The sequence below is a fragment of the Pristis pectinata genome, chromosome 7, assembly GCF_009764475.1.
Source record: "Pristis pectinata isolate sPriPec2 chromosome 7, sPriPec2.1.pri, whole genome shotgun sequence".
NCBI classification, from domain to species: Eukaryota; Metazoa; Chordata; class Chondrichthyes; order Rhinopristiformes; family Pristidae; genus Pristis; species Pristis pectinata.
In genome coordinates, this window is record NC_067411.1 from 51,821,990 (window position 1) to 51,841,501 (window position 19,512).

The 19,512-nt window shown below is 43.9% G+C and overlaps 1 protein-coding gene across 4 annotated transcripts in view; it reads right to left on the reverse strand.

The window, feature by feature from the left end:
* The window catches only part of LOC127572676 (coiled-coil domain-containing protein 171-like), a 497,458-nt gene that overhangs the window by 23,086 nt on the left and 454,860 nt on the right, over positions 1 to 19,512 (reverse strand). The gene's annotated exons all lie outside the window — the stretch shown is intronic.

A 19,512-nucleotide genomic window follows, 5' to 3' on the forward strand; every position in this document is an offset into this window, starting at 1 on the left:
CATAAAGAATGTTATGTGCCTGGAACATGCTGCCAGAAATAGTGATGGAAGCAGAGACAATAGCAGCATTTAAAAGGCATTTAGACAGACACAAGAACATACAGGGAATAAAGAGACATGGATCATGTGCAGGCAGATAGGTTTAGTTCAATTTGGCATCACAGTCAGTGCAGACATCACGGGCTGAAGGGGCTGTTCCTGTGCTGTTACAGTTCTATGTTATATGTAGGGTCAAGGCTTTTGTTGTCAATGTGTTATTTAACTCAATGATGCTTGTTGTTTCTTTGTCCATTATTGGGTTTTCTGACACAGAAGTGCTGGGCCAGTGAGAATGTTGAAAAGTTCCACATAAGAGTTCTTCAAGTTCAGTTTAAACTGCCTAAGTGCACTTCAATTCTGTTTCGAAGAGAGCTAATTATGGTTTCATTTTGATGATATCCTGCCATATTTTAGTGCCCACATGTTGGCTTAAACATGGAAGCAGACCCTTTGGCCCAACTTGTCCATGAAGAACAAGGCTGCTGCCTGAGCTGGTCCCATTTGCCTGCATTTGGTTCATATCCCTCTAAATTGTACCTGCCTCTACAACTTTCTCTGGCAGCTCGTTCCATATTCCCAGCATCCTGTGTTAAGAAGTTGCCTCTCAAGTCCCCCTTAAATCTTTGCCCTCTCACCTTAAACCTATGCCACCTAGTGTTAGACTCCCCTACCTTGAGAAAAAGACTGACCATCCACCTTATCTATGCCTCTCACGATTCTATAAACATCTGAGGTCACCCCTCAGCCTCCTTCACTCTAGGGAAAACAGTCCCAGCCATCAAGTCTCTCCTTAAAGTCAACCCCTCCAGTCTCAGCAATATCCATGTGAATCATTCCTGTATCCTCTCCAGCTTAGTCACATCCTTCCTCTAGCTAGGTGACCAGACCAAGTGTGGACTCACAAGTGAATTGTACAGCTGTAACATGACATCCCAACTCTCGTACTCAGTGCCCAAACCAATGAAGGCAAACATCCCATGCGCCTTCTTCACCACCTTGTCTAACTGTGTCACCACTTTCTGGGAACTGTGTACTTGTACCCCTGGGCCTCTGTTCTACAATATTTCCCAGTACTCTGCAATTCACTGTGTATGTCCAGTTTAGCTTCCCAAAAAGCATCACTTGCAGTTGTCTGAGTTAAATGCCATCTGCCATTCCTTTGCCCACTTTCCCAGTTGATCTAGATCCTGTTGTAACCTTGGACAATCTTCTTCACTGTCTGCCACACCACCAATTTTAGTGCCATCTGCAAACTTACTAATCATGCCTCCAACATTTCCAACCAAATCATTAATACATGTGACAAATGGTGTCCAGCACTGATCCCTGCAGTACACAACTGGGCATGGGCCTCCAATCTGAAACAATTCTCCAATATCACTCCTTCCATCAAGCCAATGTTGTATCAACTTGGCTAGCTCACTCTAGATCCCATGTGATCTTATATTCCAGACCAGCTTCCCTTGCAGGACCTTTCCAAAGGCCTTGCTAATGTCCATATAAACCATGCCCACCACAGAGCCCTCATCAATCCTCTTGGTCACCTCTTCAAAAAAAACTATCAAATTCATGAGACAATTTCCTATGCACAAAGCTATGCTGATGATCCCTAATCAGTCCTTGCCTTTCCAAATGCAGATAAATCTTGTATCTCAGAATCCCCTCCAGTAACTTTCCCATCATCAATGTTAGGCTCACCAGCCTGTAGTTCCCTGGCTTGTCCTTGCAGTCCTTCATAAATAAAGCCAGAACATTAGTCATCCTCCAGTCTTCCAGACCTCACCCGTGGCTGTCAATGATACAAATATCTGTCAGGCTCCCAGCAAGTACAAGGATATGTTTGATCAAGCCCCAGAGATTTATCCATCTTCATGCACTTCAAGACCAACAACCTCTTTCAAAATATTGATTTTTTCAGGATATCACTTCTCTTTCCTGAACTCATTAGCTTCTACGACCTTCTGCATGGTAAATGCAGGTGAGAAGTGTTCATTGAAGACCTTGCCCATCTTCTGTGCCTCCACACAGATAAACACATTGATCCCCTTAATTAGACCTATTCACTCCCTAGTTACCCCTTTGCTCTTAATATACTTGTAGAATCCAAGTATCTCATGTCCCCTTTTTGCCCTCCTGGCTTCCTTCTTAAGTGTACTATTGCAATCCTTATACTACTCAAGGGATTCACTTGATCCCAGTTGCCTATACCTGACATATGCATCCTTTTTCCTGACCAGAGCACCAATATTCCTTGTCAACCAGAGTTCCCTAATCCTGCTAGCCTTGCCCTTCACTAACAGGAACACTCTCCCTATCTTTCTTTTAAACACCTCCCACTTGCCAAATGTTCCTCTACCTGCCAGCAGCCTCTCCCAATCAACCTTTGCACATTCAAAATTCAAAAACCTGGGCTTCTGTACCTCCCTCTGCAACTGGATCCTTGACTTCTTTTTTGGGGAGATCAGTCAGTGCGGATCAGTGATAACATCTCCTCCTCGCTGACAATCAACATAGGCGCACCTCAAGGATGCATGCTTAGCCCACTGCTCTACTCTCTACACTTGAGAGTGTGGCTCAGCATTCAAATGCCATCTATAAATTCACTGATGACACTGATGTTGTTGGTAGAATCAGATGGCAACGAGGAGTTGTACAGGAGTGAGATAGATTGGCAGGTTGAATGGTGTTGCAACAACAACCTCACACTCAATGTCAGCAAGACCAAGGAACTGATTGTGGACTTCAGGAAGGGGAAGTCGGGAGAACACACACCAGTCCTCATTAAGGGGTCAGCGGTGGATGGGTGAGCAGCCTCAAGGTTCTGGGTGTCAACCTCTCCGAGGAGAGATCTTGGGCCCAACACATTGATGCAATCACAAAGGCGGCAAGCCAACAGCTCTACTTCATTAGGAGTTTGAGGAGATTTGGTATGTCACCAAAGACTCTTGCATATTTCTACAGATGTATGGTGAAGAGCATTCTGACTGGTTGCATCATCGCCTGGTATAGAGGCTCCAATGTGGAGGATTGAAAGAGGCTGCAGAGGGTTGTAGACTCAGCCAGCTCCATCAAGGGCACAACCCTCCCCACCATAGAACCACACAGCACAAAACAGGCCCTTCAGCCCACCATGTTGTGCTGTCCATCAAACCACCCTCACACTATCTAATCCTTTCCTCCCACATATCCCTCACATTCCTCCATGTGCCTATCCAACAAACTCCGTCCAATGTATCTGCCTCCACTACCACCCCAGGCAGTGCATTCCATGCACCAACCACTCTCTGGGTGAAAAACCTCCCCCTGACATCTCCCCTGAACCTCCCACCCATAACCTTAAAGCCATGCCCTCTCGTCTTGAGCATTGGTGCCCTGGGAAGGAGGCACTGGCTGTCTATCTATTCCTCTCAATATTTTATATACCTCTATCACATCTCCTCTCATCCTCCTCTTTTCCAGTGAATAGAGCCCTAGCACCCTAAGCCTCTCCTCATAATCCATATTCTCCAATCCAGGCAGCATCCTGGTAAATCTCCTCTGCACCCTCTCCAATGCCTCCACATCCTTCCTATAATGCAGCAACCAGAACTGAACACAGTACTCTAAGTGTGGCCTAACTAGAGTTTTGTAAAGCTGCATCATCACTTCGCAGCTCTTAAACTCAATCCCACGACTTATGAAAGCTAATATCCCATAGGCCTTCTTAACTGCTCTATCCACCTGCGAGGCAACTTTCAGTGAACTGTGAATATGAGCCCCCAGATCCCTCTGCTCCTCTACACTGCCAAGTACCTTGCCATTTACCCTGTACTCTGCCCTTCCAAAGTGTACCACCTCACACTCCTCTGGATTGAACGCCATCTGCCACTTGTCAGCCCAGCTCTGCATCCTATCAATATCCCTCTAAGTTCCGACAGCCCTCCCCACTATCCACAACACCAATCTTAGTGTCGTCCGCAAACTTACTAACCCAGCCTTCCACCCCCTCATCTAAGTCGTTAATAAATATCACGAAAAGTAGAGGTCCCAGAACTGACCCCTGCAGGACACCACTAGTCACTGCCCTCCAATCCAAGGGCACTCCCTCCACTACAACCCTCTGCTTTCTACAGGCAAGCCAATTCCTAATCCACACAGCCAAGCTTCCCTGGATCCCTCGGCCTCTGACCTTCTGAAGAAGCCTACCACGAGGAACCTTATCAAATGCCTTACTAAAATCCATATAGACCACATCCACCACACTACCCTCATCAATCTTCCTGGTCACCTCCTCAAAGAACTCAGGCTTGTAAGGCAAGATCTTCCCTTCACAAAGCCATGCTGGCTGTCCCTAATCAGTCCATGATTCTCTAGGTGTTCATAGATCCTATCTCTTAGAATCCTTTCTAACAGCTAACAGGATGTGAGACTCACTGGTCTGTAATTCCCTGGACTATCCCTACTACCTTTTTTGAACAAGGGGACAACATTCGCCACCCTCCAATCCTCCAACACCATGCCCATGGACAACAAGGACTCAAAGACCCTTACCAGCAGTTCAATAATCTCCTCCCACGCCTCTCGAAGCAGCCTGGGGAAAATCCTGTCAGGCCCCGGAGATTTATCTGTCTTGATATTATGTAACAACTTCAACACATCCTCTCTTGATATCTACAATCTTGAGAACATTACCCTTACCAGCACTCCCTTCTGCATCATCAAGACTCCTCTCCTTGGTGAATACCGAAGAGAAGTATTCATTGAGAACTTCTCCCACTTCCGCTGCCTCCAGGCACATTCTCCCATAAGGAGAATCCATCGAGGATGTCTTCAAGAGGCGGTGCCTCAAGAAAGCAGCATCCATCTTTAAGGACCCTTACCACCCAGGGCATGCCCTCTTCATGTTACTACCATTAGGGAGGAGGTACAGGAGCCTGAAGACCACACTCAACGTTTCAGGAACAGCTTCTTCCTCTCCACCATCAGATCTCTGAATGGTCCATGAACCTATGAACACCTCATGGTGGTGTTTATTTTTGTAACTCATAGTAATTGTTATGTCTTGCACTGTACTGCTGCCACAAAACAACAAATTTCATGACATATGTCAGAGAGAATAAACCTGATTGATTCTATTCTTCAGCAGCTTGATGCATCCTTGACCATGGCACCTGGGAGGCCACATATCATCCTGGAGTCTCATTTGCAGTCACAGAATCTACTTTGTCCCTCTAACTATTGAGAGTCCTATCGCTAGAGCTCTCCTCGACTCCATCCTCCCCTACTGGCATTAGAGCCAATTGTTGTGCCACAGACCTGGCCATTGCTCTCCTCTGAAAGGGCATCCTCTCAGCAGTATCCATGACAATATACTTGTTCCTGAGGGGAATGACCACAGGAGAATTCTGCACTCCTTGTTTACCCCCTCCAAACTACCTGTTGCCTGTACCTTTGTCGTAACCATAGAAACATAGAACACTACAGCACAGAAAACAGGCCATTTGGCCCTTCTAGTCTGTGCCAAAACAGTATTCCACTAGCCCCACTTACCTGCACCCAGTCCATAACTTTCCAGACCTCTCCCGTCCATGTATCTATCCAATTTATTCTCAACTCAAGAGTAAGCCCGCATTTACTACATCAGATGGCAGCCTGTTCCATACTCCCACCACTCTGAGTGAAGGACTTCCCCCTAAACTTTTCCCCTTTCACCCTAAAGCCATGTCCTCTTGTACTTATCTCTACTAATCTAGGTGAAAAGAACCTACTCACATTAACTATGTCCATACCCCTCAATTTTGTAAACCTCTCAAATCTCCCTCATTCTTCTGCACTCCAAGGAATAAAGTCCTAAGCTGTTCAATCTTTCCCTGTAACTCAACTCCTGAAGACCCAGCAACATTCTAGTAAATCTTCTCTGCACTCTCAATCTTACAAATATCCTTCCTATTAGTTAGGTGACCAGAACGGCACACAATACTCCAAATTTGGCCTCACCAATGTCTCATACAACCTCACCACAACATCCCAACTCTTATACTGAATACTTTGATTTAAGAATGCCAGGATGCCAAAAGCCTTCTTTACAACCCTGTCTACCTGCGACGCCACTCTCAGGGAATTATGTATCTGAACTCCCAGATCCCTTTGTTCCTCTGCACTCTTCAGTGCCCTACCATTTACTGTGTATGTCCTACCTTGATTTGTCCTTCCAAAATGCAACACCTCACACTTGTCTGCATTAAATTCCATCTGCCATTTTCTGGCCCATTCTTCCAGTTGGCCCAGATCCCTCGGCAAGCTTTGAAAGCCTTCCTTGCTGTCCACTACACCTCCAATCTTGGTATCATCAGCAAACTTGCTGATCCAATTTACCACATCTAGATCATTGATATAGACAACAAACAACAATGGCCCCAGCACAGATCCCTGAGGCACACCACTAGTCACAGGCCTCCAGTCTGAGAAACAATCATCCACTACCACTGTCTTCTCCCACACAGTCAATTTCAAATCCAGTTTACAACCCTTCCATGGATACCTAATGTCTGAACTAAACTCCCATGTGGGACCATGTCAAAGGCTTTACTGAAGTCCAATGTAGACAACATCCACAGCCTTTCCTTCATCTACTTTCTTGGTAGCCTCCTCAAAAATCTCTACAAGATTTGTTAAACATGATCTACCACGCACAAAGCTATGCTGACTATCCTTAATCAGCCCTTGGCTATCCAAATAATTGTATATCCGATCTCTCAGAACACCTTCCAATAATTTACCCACTACTGATGTCAGGCTCACCGGCCTGTAATTACTTAGTTTACTTTTAGGTCCTTTTTTAAGGAACAGAACTACATGAGCTACCCTCCAGTCCTCCAGCACTGCACCCGTGGCCAAGGACATTTTGAATATATCTGCCAGGGCCCCTGCAATTTCTACACTAGTCTCTCTCAATGTCCGAGGAAATATCTTATCAGGCCCGGGGGATTTATCTACCTTTATTCGCTGTAAAGCAGCAAGCACCTCCTCCTCTTTAATCTCTACATGTTCCATGACACTATTGCCCGTTTCCCTTCCTTCCATATCCTCTATGCCAGTTTCCTGAGTAAATACTGATGCAAAAAAACTGTTTAAGATCTCTCCCATCTCCCGAGGCTCCACACAGACAACCATACTGATCTTCTAGGGGACCAATTTTGTCCCTTACTATCCTTTTACTCTTTCTACTTGTAGAAACCCTTCGGGTTTACCTTCACATTATCTGTGAAAGCAACCTCGTGGTTTCTTTTTGCCTTCCTGATTTCCTTCTTTAGTATTTTCTTACTTTTTCTATACTCTTCAAGTACCTCATTTGTTCCTAGTTGCCTATACCTGCTGTACACTTCTTTCTTAACCAGATCGCCAATATCCCTTGAAAACCAAGGTTCCCTATGCTTGTTAACTTTGCCTTTAATCCTGGCAGGAACATGAAAACTCTGCACTCTCAAAATTGAAGGCCTTCCACTTACTGAGCACATCCTTGCCAGAAAACAACTTATCCCAATCCACTCTTCCTAGATCCTTTCTCATTTCCACAAAATTGGCCTTGCTCCAATTTAGAACCTCAACCCGAGGACCAGGCCAGTCCTTATCCATAAGGAACTTGAAATGACATTATGGTCACTGGACCCAAAATGCTCACCTACACATATTCCTGTCACCTGACCTGTCTGGTTCCCTAATAGGAGATCAAGTATTGCATTCTCTCTCGTTGGTACCTTTATATATTGATTTTAAAAACTTTCCTGAACACATTTGACAAATTCCAAGCCATCCAGCCCTTTCACAGTGTGGGAGTCCCAGTCAATATGTGGAAAGTTAAAATCCCCTACTATTACAACTTTCTGTTTCTTACATCGGTCTGCTATTTCACTACAGATGTGTTACTCCAATTCGCTTTGACTATTGGGCAGTCTATAATACAACCCTATTATTAAGGGTGTGGCTGTGGCCACACCCTTCCTATTCCTCAGCTCCACCCATATGGAGTCAGTAGACGAGCCCTCCGGGCTGTCCTGTCTATGCACAGCTGTGATATTTTCCCTGACCAGTAATGCCACTCCTCCCCCTTTCATCCCTCCCCCTCTATCACATCTGAAACAACAGAGCCCCAGGACATTAAGCTGCGAGTCCTGCCCTTCCTGCATCCAAGTCTCACTAATAGCAATAATGTCATAATCCCACATGTCAATCCATGCCCTAAACTCATCTGCCTTACCTACATTGCTTCTTGCATTGAAATAGATGCACCTGAAAACATTTCTATCTTGTACAAACCTTTGATTTGTCAATACCTGCAGTCCTTGCATGACCTTTTTCCTCCTCCACCTCACTCTCTGCTCTAACACTCTGGTTCTCCTCCCCCTGCAAATCTAGTTTAAACCCCCCAGAGCAGGACTAGCAAACCTACCCGCAAGAATGTTAGTCCCCCTCCAGTTCAGGTGCAAACCATCCCGTCGGAACAGGTCCCACCTTCCCTAGGACAAATCCCAATTGTCTAGAAATATGAAGCCCTCCCTCCTGCACCAATTCCTTAGCCATGTATTTAGCTGCATGATCCTCCTATTTCTAGCCTCACTAGCTCATGGCACAGGCAGCAATCCTGAGATTGCAACCTTTGAGGTCCTGTCCTTCAACTTTGCACCTAATTCTTTAAACTCTCTTTGCAGGACCTCCTCCTCTTTCCTATCCACGTCATTGGTCCCTACATGGACCATGGTATCTGGCTGCTCACCCTCCCTCCTGAGAAGATTGAGAACACGATCCGAGATATTATGGACCCTGGCACCAGGGAGGCAACAGACCATCCAGGATTCTTGATCTCTCCCACAGAACCTCCTTTACTATCAAATCCCCTATCACTACTGCTCTCTTCTTTTCCTTCCTTCCTTTCTGAGCCGAGGGTCCTGTCTCAGTGCCAGAGACGTGACCACTGCAACTTGTCCCTGGTAGGTTGTCCCCACCAGCAGTATCCAAAACAGTATACTTATTGTTGATGGGAACAGCCACAGGGCTGCTCTGCTCTTTCAGTCTATACCCCTTCCCTTTTCTGACAGTCACCCAGCTACCTGACTTTTAGGGGTAACTATCTCCCTGAAACTCCTGTCTATTTCTGCCTCACAAATGATCCAGAGTTCATCCAGCTCCAGTTCCCTAACTCAGTTTGTCAGGAGCTGCAGCTGGATGCACCTTATACAGGTGTGGTCATCAGGGACAAGTGTGTTGTCCCTGACTTCCCACATACTGCATGCAGAGCACATGACTGTCCTAGCTGCTGCCATCACTACCTACTCCTAAGTTAATTAAATTATAGGAACTTACCAGCCTTACCTCTCTGGGAGCAAGCTCTTCCTCAGCCTCTGCTCACCAAAGCCTCAAAGCTCCACTCTTACCCTAGGCCACTCCTCTTCAGTTACTCCTCCTTATATTTGTCACTGCCAATTACCTCAAGTACACACTCCCTCTAATCAAGCACGCAACACTCTGTTTAACCCTTCAGTTGCCCTCCACTTGTTAAGCTTTTTAAATACACTCACCATACCTGAAAGGGAACTGCTGCTCCAACAGCTGCCGGGCTCCTTCTGTAAAAGAAAAGCCCGCGAAACACACAAGCTTTTTAAATGCACTCACCGTACCTGAAAGGGACTTTCTGCTCCAACAGCTCCCGGGCTCCTTCTGTAAAAGTAAACACTTCACTAAAGCACCTGTCTCTGATGTTCTCAGAGTCACAGATGCTCCTGAGCAGGCCCAACTGTACCTCCAGCCGCTCGATGCAGTCAGTCAGGAGCTGCAGCTGGACACAGTTCCAGCAAGTCTAGGAACCAGGGATATTGGGAGTTTCCCTGATCTCCCACATTCTGCAGGAGTATATGACTGCCCTGACTGCCATCTCTAAACCACTAAGACTACAGAGGAAGGTTAAAGATCTTACCTTATCTCAGCTTCTACACTGAAGAATCTCGAGATAAAGCCTCAACACTTTGTTTGTTTATTGATCTAAAATTTCTTTGAAGTGGCTCACTGTCTGCTGTCACATACTTAGGTCCACATACTTAACAAAGTACCCCAGCTCAGGTTTCCACATTGCAACTGGCTCCATTATTGTCAAAGCTCTCAATAGTGAAGGCTCTTCCAAATAAAAATCCTCCAGAAATGCCATAACAATTAGCTAAATAGCACCCCCAATAATGAATTCTACCTTCCTATGTGCTTCTAAGACCTGAATTACCTACAGCAGGCACCTCATGGCACTGGAACAAATACCAATACATTCTCCTAAAATCCTCCAAGTTCACAGGAAGGAAAAGTGAACAAAAGTTAGTGTCCTCTCCCAGGCCAATATCCTTACTACTGAGACTCGAGTTGCAGTCAGTTGCTTCATTGAACAAACCACATCATTCACTTGAACAATAGCAGGCAGACAAAAGAAAAGATTCATGGATATGCTCAAAGCCTCCTTGAAGAAGTACAATATCCCCACTGACTCTTGGGAATCCCTGACCCATGAACATTCAAAGTGGAGAAAAGGTATTGAGAATATCAAGACCATGTATCAGGAACACACAGAAGTTCTGCACAAGTGAAGGAAAGAGAAGACCACCTCACAAACTATCCATCTCACCCCCTCATCCCCATCAAGCACTGCCTGTCTCATCTGTGGTAGAGTCTATGCTTCCCTTACTTCAGAACCCACAGGCTGGAATGGAAGTAAATCGTTCATGATTCCAAGGGGCTGACTAAGCAGAAGAAGACCACAATGCAGAATAGTTAAAGCTGTCAAACAAAATGACATCTCTGACATTCAAAAACATTTAAGAGCTACAAAAAACATAAACAGATAATTAAACTTCTAAAAAAAATCTAAAAACAGAAGAACATTGTTTTAAAAAACTAACTACATTTACATTAAATAATTTAAATAAAAAAGGTAAATTACCTGCAACCAACCTCTATTCCTCACAACTTCCAATGGCCCTGTGGCTCAGAAGGGTAGGGAAGGAGAGAGGAGGGCAGTAGTGATAGGGGACTCTATAGTTAGGGGGTCAGACAGGCGATCCTGTGGACGCTGGAAGGAAACTTGGATGGTAGCTTGCCTCCCAGGTGCCAGGGTCCGGGATGTTTCAGATCGCGTCCAAGATATCCTGCAGAGGGGGGGAAAACAGCCAGAGGTCGTGGTACACATTGGTACCAACGACATAGGTAGGAAAAGGGATGAGGTCCTGAAAAAAGACTATAGTGAGTTAGGAAGGAAGTTGAGAAGCAGGACTGCAAAGGTAGTAATTTCAGGATTACTGCCTGTGCCACGCGACAGTGAGTATAGGAATAGAATGAGGTGGCGATTAAATGAGTGGCTGAAGGATTGGAGTGAGGGGCAGGGATTCAGATTTCTGGATCACTGGGACCTCATTTGGGACAGGTATGACCTGTACAAAAAGGACGGGTTGCACTTGAATCCCAGGGGGACCAATATCCTGGCGGGGAGGTTTGCTAAGGCTACTGGGGAAAGTTTAAACTAGAATTGTTGGGGGGTGGGATCCGAACTGGAGATACTGGGAAACAGGTGTTTGGCTCTAAAATAGAGAAACTTGTAGTCGGTACGAGAGGGAGGATAGGCAGGTGATAGAGAAGGGATGTGCTCAGACCGACGGTTTGAGATGTGTCTACTTTAACGCAAGGAGTATTGTGAACAAGGCGGATGAGCATAGAGCTCGGATAAATACTTGGAGCTATGATGTGGTGGCCGTCACAGAGGCTTGGGTGGCTCAGGGACAGGAATGGTTACTTCAAGTGCTGGGTTTTAGATGTTTCAGAAAGGACAGGGAGGGAGGCAAAAGAGGTGGGGGAGTGGCACTGTTGATCAGAGATAGTGTCACGGCTGCAGAAAAGGTGGACGTCATGGAGGGACTGTCTACGGAGTCTCTGTGGGTAGAGGTTAGGAGCAGGAAGGGGTCAATAACTTTACTGGGTGTTTTTTATAGGTTGCCCAATAGTAACAGGGATATCGAGGAGCAGATAAGGAAGCAGACCTTAGAAAGGTGAGATAATAACAAAGTTGTTGTGATGGGAGATTTTAATTTCCCAAATATTGATTGGCATCTTCATACAGCGAGGGATTTAGATAGGGTGGAGTTTGTTAAGGAAGGATTCTTGACACAATATATAGATAAGGCTACAAGAGGAGAGGCTGTGCTTGATTTGGTATTGGGAAATCAACCTGGTCAGGTGTCAGATCTTTCAATAGGAGAGCATTTTGGAGATAGTGATCATAATTCTATCTCCTTTACGATAGCATTGGAGAGAGAGAGGAACAGACAGAAGAACAGAAAGGCGTTTAGTTAGAGTAAAGGGAATTATGAGGCTCTCAGGCAGGAAATTGGAAGCTTAAATTGGAAACAAATGTTCTCAGGAAGAATTACAGAAGAAATGTGGCAAATGTTCAGGGGATATTTGTGTGGAGTTCTGCATTGGCATGTTCCAATGAGACAGGGGAGTCAAGGGAGGATACAGGAACCGTGGCGTACAAAGGCTATAATAAATCTAGTCAAAAGGAACAGAGAAGCTTACAAAAGGTACAGAGAGCTAGGTAATGTTAGAGATCTGGAAGAGTATAAGGCTAACAGGAAGGAGCTTAAGAAGGAAATTAGGAGAGCCAGAAGGGGACATGAGAAGGCCTTGGTGGGCAGTATTAAGGAAGAGCAAGGGGATCAGATGCGAAAGAATAGGACCTATCAAGTGCAGCAGTGGGAACATGTGTATGGATTCGGAAGAAATAGCAGAGGTACTTAATGAATACTTTACATCAGTATTCACTACGGAAAAAGATCTGGGGGATTGTGGTGAGGACTTGCAGCAGGCTGAAAAGCTTGAGCATGTAGATATTAGGAAAGAGGAGGTGCTGGAACTTTTGGAAAGCCTCAAGTCGGATAAGTTGCTGGGACCAGATGGGATGTACCCCAGGCTGCTTTGGGAGGCGAGGGAGGAAATTGTGGAGCCTCTGACGATGATCTTTGCATCATCGATGGAGACGGGAGAGGTTCCAGAAGATTGGAGGGTTGCGGATGTTGTTCCCTTATTCAAGAAAGGGAGTAGAGATAGCCCAGGATACTATAGACCAGTGAGTCTTACTTCAGTGGTTAGTAAGCTGATGGAGAAGATCCTGAGAGGCAGGATTTATGAACATTTGGAGAGGTATAATATGATTAGGAATAGTCAGCATGGCTTTGTCAAGGGCGGGTCCTGCCTTACGAGCCTGATTGAATTTTTTGAGGATGTGACTAAACGCATCGATGAAGGGAGAGCAGTAGATGTAGTGTATATGGATTTCAGCAAGGCGTTTGATAAGGTACCCCATGCAAGGCTTATTGAGAAAGTGAGGAGGCATGGGATCCAAGGGGACATTGTATTGTGGATCCAGAACTGGCTGGCGCACAGAAGGTAAAGAGTGGTTGTTGAAGGGTCATATTCTGCATGGAGGTCGGTGACCAGTGGTGTACCTCAGGGATCTGTTCTGGGACCCTTACTCTTTGTGATTTTTATAAACGACCTGGATGAGGAAGTGGAGGGATGGGTTAGTAAGTTTGCGGATGACACAAAGGTTGGAAGTGTTGTGGATAGTATGGAGGGCTGTCAGAGGTTACAGCGGGACATAGATGGGATGCAAAGCTGGGCTGAGAAGTGGCAGATGGAGTTCAACCCAGATAAGTGTGAAGTGGTTCATTTTGGTAGGTCAAATATGATGGCAGAGTATGGTATTAATGGTAAGACTCTTGGCAGTGTGGAGGATCAGAGGGATCTTGTGGTTTGAGTGCATAGGACGCTCAAAGCAGCTGCACAGGTTGACTCTGTGGTTAAGAAGGCATATGGTGTATTGTCCTTCATCAATCGTGGAACTGAATTTGGGAGCTGGGAGGTATCGTTGCAGCTACATAGGACCCTGGTTAGACCCCATTTGGAGTACTGTGCTCAGTTCTGGTCACCTCACTACAGGAAGGATGTGGAAGCCATAGAAAGGGTGCAGAGGAGATTTACAAGGATGCTGCCTGGATTGCAGAGCATGCCTTATGAAAGCAGGTTGAGGGAACTTGGCCTTTTCTCCTTGGAGCTAAGAAGGATGAGGGGGGACCTGATAGAGGTATATAAGATGATGAGAGGCATTGATCGGGTAGATAGTCAGAGGCTTTTCCCCAGGGCTGAAATGGTTGCCACAAGAGGACATAGGTTTAAGGTGCCGGGGAGCAGGTTTAGAGGCGATGTCAGGGGGGGTAAGTATTTTACTCAGAGAGTGGTAAGTGCGTGGAATGGGCTGCCGGCAATGGTGGTGGAGGCGGATACGATAGGGTCTTTTAAAAGACTTTTGGATAGGTACATGGAGCTGAGAAAAATAGAGGACTATGGGTAAGCCTAGTAATTTCTAAGGTAGGGACATATTCGGCACAGCTTTGTGGGCCGAAAGGCCTGAATTGTGCTGTAGGCTTTCCATGTTCTATGTTCTAACTGTCCTCTTCATTGAAATGAACAGAATCATTGAGTCATAGAGCACAGAAACAAGCCATTCAACCTACCATTCCATTCCTACTATTAAGTATCCAACTATACTAACCCTATTTAGTTATAGAGTACTACAGCACAGAACCAGGCCCTTCAGCCTATCTAGTCCATGCCGACCTGATCTTCTGTTTAGTCCCATCTATCTGCACCCAGACCATATCCCTCCAAACCCCTCCTATCTACGTACCTATCTAAACTTCTCTTAAATGTTACAATTGAACCCTCATCTACCAGTTCTGCTGACAGCTCATTCCACACTCGCACCACCTTCTGAATGAAGTATTTCCCACTCAGATTCCCCTTATATATTTCACCTTTCACCTTAAACCTATGTCCTCTAGTTCTAATTTCACCCAACCTTAGGGGAAGAAGCCTGCATGAATTCACCTTCTCTGTATCCCTCATAATTTTGTATACCCCTTTCAGATCTCCCCTCATTCTCCTGCGCTCCAGCGAATAAAGTCCTAGCCTATTCAACCTTTCCCTATAATTCATGTCCTCAAGCTCCGGCAAGATCCTTGTAAATTTTCTCTGCACTCTTTCAAGCTTATTGATATCTTTCCCACAGGTAGGTGACCAGAGCTGCACACAATACTCTAAATTCGGCCTCACCAATGACTTGTACAACTTCAACAAAACATCCCAACTCCTGTACTCAGTGCCCTGATTTATGAAGGCCAAAGTGTCAAAAGCTCTCTTTACAACCCTATCTACCTGTGACACCATTTTCAAGAAACTATGGATATAGTGACCGGTAGGGCTCTGAGGTGTGCCGTCCCTTTGTTCCACCGCACACCTCAGAGCCCTACCAGTCACTGTATAAGTCTTACCCTGGTTTGTCCTCCCAAAGTGCAACACCTCACACTTGTCTACATTAAATTCCATCTGCCATTTTCCAGTCCATTTTTCAAGCTGGTCAAGATCACGCTGCCAGCCTTTCTCGCTGTCCACTACACCTCCAATCTTGGTTACATCTGCAAAGCTTACCAGCACTTGGTCTGTAGCCTTCCATCCCTTGACAATTCAAGTGCCCAACTAGTTACTTCTTAAACATTGTGAGGGTCTCTGCCTCTACCACCGTTGTGTGTTTCAAATTCTAAACTCATCTTCCTCGGATTCCCTCTAAACATCCTACTTCTGATGTTAAACCCATGCCCCCAGGTTCTGGATACCTCTGCTAACATAATAATGGGGATAAAGCTTCTTACAATCCAACCTATCTATGCACCTCATAATTTCATATACTTCAATCAGGCCCACTCTCAGCCTTCTCCACCCCAAGGAAAACACCAATCTCTCCTATGTACCGTAACCTCCCTGCTCTTATATTCTATATCTCAGCTAATAAAAGCAAGTATCTCATATAGACATACCTGCCATGAGTACAATGAGAAGAGCTCCCAGCATATTTGCTGCGAACCTGTAGAGCTTTGCCCCTCACAGCTGGACTCCCGAGCCAGAATAAGATTGAAAGTGTGATTCTGCATATGCAGCTTTGTCGTGAGATCATGGGACCTCTACACAACAATTATCAGCTGCCATGTTTCCTAAATTATAACATTGATGACACTTCAAAAGATGTACCTCTGGCTGTAAAGCATCTTGACATTGTGAAGGCCAATAGAACACAAGTTTCTCTCATTGAATTATAGGCTGGAGAAGATGATAGAGACGGGACGGGTTGAGACCATGGAAAGGTTTGAAAGCAAGGATGAAAATTTTAAAATTATGATGCAGGTGCAGACCTTGACATTATTGCTAACATCCGTTACTATATCTTCTAAGATCTTTATGGTTGAATAAACTAAAGTGGCATAACATCTTCACCACCACAGATAACCTACTGAGATGCCCTGAAACATTACAATGAAAGCAAAGAGATCTGTCCAGTGCAGTATATCGAAAGATTAGACTGGAAACAACCTGTGTTCAAGGTTCAGAAGTGAAAGTGCAATCCACTGAACCACAACTGATGGTAACACTTATGCTTCTTCAACCCTGGCCTTATGATCATTTCTGGTTTTAAGTGCTCTACCATTAACGACCATGCCCTTACTTGATAAGGTCTAAAGCTGTGCAATGCCCTCCAAAATTGTTCCCCTATTTGCTTCTCCTTCCTCTTGAAGTCTTAAGACCTATCTCCCTGTCAAAGTTTTTGGTCAGTTGCTCTAATTTTGCCTCAAGTGGTTTAATTTAAATTGATAACATAATTGAGTAGCACCTTAAGGTGTTTTAATGTGTTAAATTTTTAATTTAATTATAAGTTGTTGCTCTACTTTATTTAGAAGTTAATTTCATCTATTTACCATTTTGTGCACAATGTATTTCCTGAAGCCAACCCTGAATTTGGATTTCAATAGTTTAAATCTTTCTACTCTTGAAATATCTTCCTCCTTTCTTTCATCAAGAAACAAAATTAAGATTAATCTGCAATGGTATAAAAACTGTGGCTTCAATTTTGTGAGGCAGAATTGCTGGTATTTGATCTCATAAGTGCAGACAAGTTTGGAACTCCCATGTGAATCTGGATGTCCTGAACTTGCTGGCTAAGCTTGATGGCAATTTCTTGGCTGCACCCCACTGCTAGACTCTGTATGGAGGAGAACTGTGGAGCAGGAGCTTGCCGGAATTTCCTAGCTGTTAGCCCTAGGAGTCTGCTCTCTGATCCTGAATCAGGACCTGCAAGCCCATTCATTTCAATGGCGATTTCATGGCTATGAGGAAGAGAAGTAACAATCTAAATTGTATTTTTTTTCACTATTTGTGTCTGTGGTAATGTTTTAAATTGTTTCACAGTATTTTGAATGATTTTATTTATTGATATTTTATAAACTATTTTAATGCTTATTTCACTCTTAATAGTTTTAAATATTTTGGAATGCCTTGCATTAAAATAAGCATTTGGAAAAACTTGACAGCTTTGAGAAATAGCAAAATTGGGGGATTTTTTTATTGGTCAAAGTTCCCCAGGGTGGCAGGTCTTGTTCTAGGCCCTGATACCAAACAGTCTCACCATTCAGCTCACAGACAGTCACAGTAACAAAGTTACTTTTCCAGATGCAGAAGAAGTACGTGCATGATATTGATGTAGGTCAGCATGGAACGTGGACACTTAAATCCAGGTCTATATTACAATTAATAATGCAATGCACTGCACATTCGTTTTGGAAGTGCTAGATAATTGACATTAATTTCACAGCATGAAATTATTTTTTTAGTTTACAAGCTAATAGCATTTTCATTACCTAAGGTTATGCTGAAGGTGTCTCACAAAGCACATTTTTTATGAATACTCCCAATTCTTGCTCAAACCCTAACTTTTATTTCTAAAACACAGTAAATCATGCCCTAAATAACTCCCTGAGCTACCACAGTGCCAACAGTGAACAGGAGATCTAACTGAGCCATTTAAATGAATTCACACTTATATCCATTGTGATCAAATCATTGTCTTCCTTCATCAAAAAGGGTTTTAAAGCTTAATCAGCAAAGAATTCTACATCATTCTTATTTTCTGAGGTCTAAAATGCATAATTTGTCATTATTTCCAAAACTGAAGGCTAAAAATCAAAAGCTCCTCATCTGTAACTACACTTGCCTAGAAATTTATCTCTAGGTGGTAGCAATAAGCACGCAACAGTAGCGACAGCATGTTGTATTCTGCCTCTGAAGTTCATCCCACAAAGGGGTGCAATGTGCTGACATTACTACAGAGTGCATTTATCTCTTTATTTGTTTATGACATTGGAAACCATTCAATCCATAAAGTCTATGACAGTTCTCAGAGTAATCTCAACAATCCCATTCCCCACTTATTTCCCTATCACCTGATTCCTCTCACATGCCCAATATCTACCCTTAATTCTCCTACCACCCTACCTACCATCCTACTCTAGAATGGAATTTGCAGCCAGCACAACCTTTGGAATGTGGGAGGAAAGCAGAGGAAGCTCACACAGGGAAAACAAGCAAACTTCACTCAGACAGTACCAGAGGTCATGATTGAACCCAGGTCGCCGGAGCTATGAGGCAGCTACACTGTGCCACTATGCAGCCCCAGGGACTGAGCTTCTGGCAACTGTCATAAAAATTATAGGCTATCATAACATCAGAATATAACAAGTGTGAGCAATGCAATGGCCATATTCTGATTTAGTATTGATTGTTGACTCTTCATTTAACTGAGAAATACGTTAAAATATTGTATTAATTGTTGAAAAAATTGCTAAGGGTCTATAGTTTTGTTTCTAACATTTTTAAACCCATTGCAAGGTGAGAACCAGGACATAAGGAGGCCACAAATAACTGAAACAATTCATCTGGTAAAGATAGAAATTCATTAACCTCCTAATATTAAAATGCGAGTAACGATTTTTAATAAATCCTGTCTGGTCATCAGAAATAATTTGTGGAAGTACATTTTCCAGTCTAGTAGCCAATATTTTGGAAAAAATTTTGGAGTCCACATTCAATAAGGAGATAGGTCTGTATGATGCACATTCAGTAGGGTCTTTTATCTTTTTTAAGAATTAAAGAAATAGATGCTTCATAAAAGGATTGTGGTAATTTACCTACAGATAAGACATCTTTAAAAATTTTACATAATTAAGGAGAAAGAAGATCAGAAAAAGATTTTTAAAATTCTACTGTATACCCATCGAGACCAGGTGCTTTACCAGAATTCATCGAAGAAATTGCTTTCTTTATTCCTTCCTCCGAAATGGGTGCATCTAATGTTAAACGTTCATTAAGTGGTAATTTCGGAATATTCAATTTCCTTAAAAATTCGTGGATTAAAGTGGAATCATCAGGAAATTCTGATTGCTATAAAGAGATATAAAATTCTTGAAAAGATTTATTAATTTGGTCATGATCAACTATCAAATTACCATCTCGTTTACGAACTTT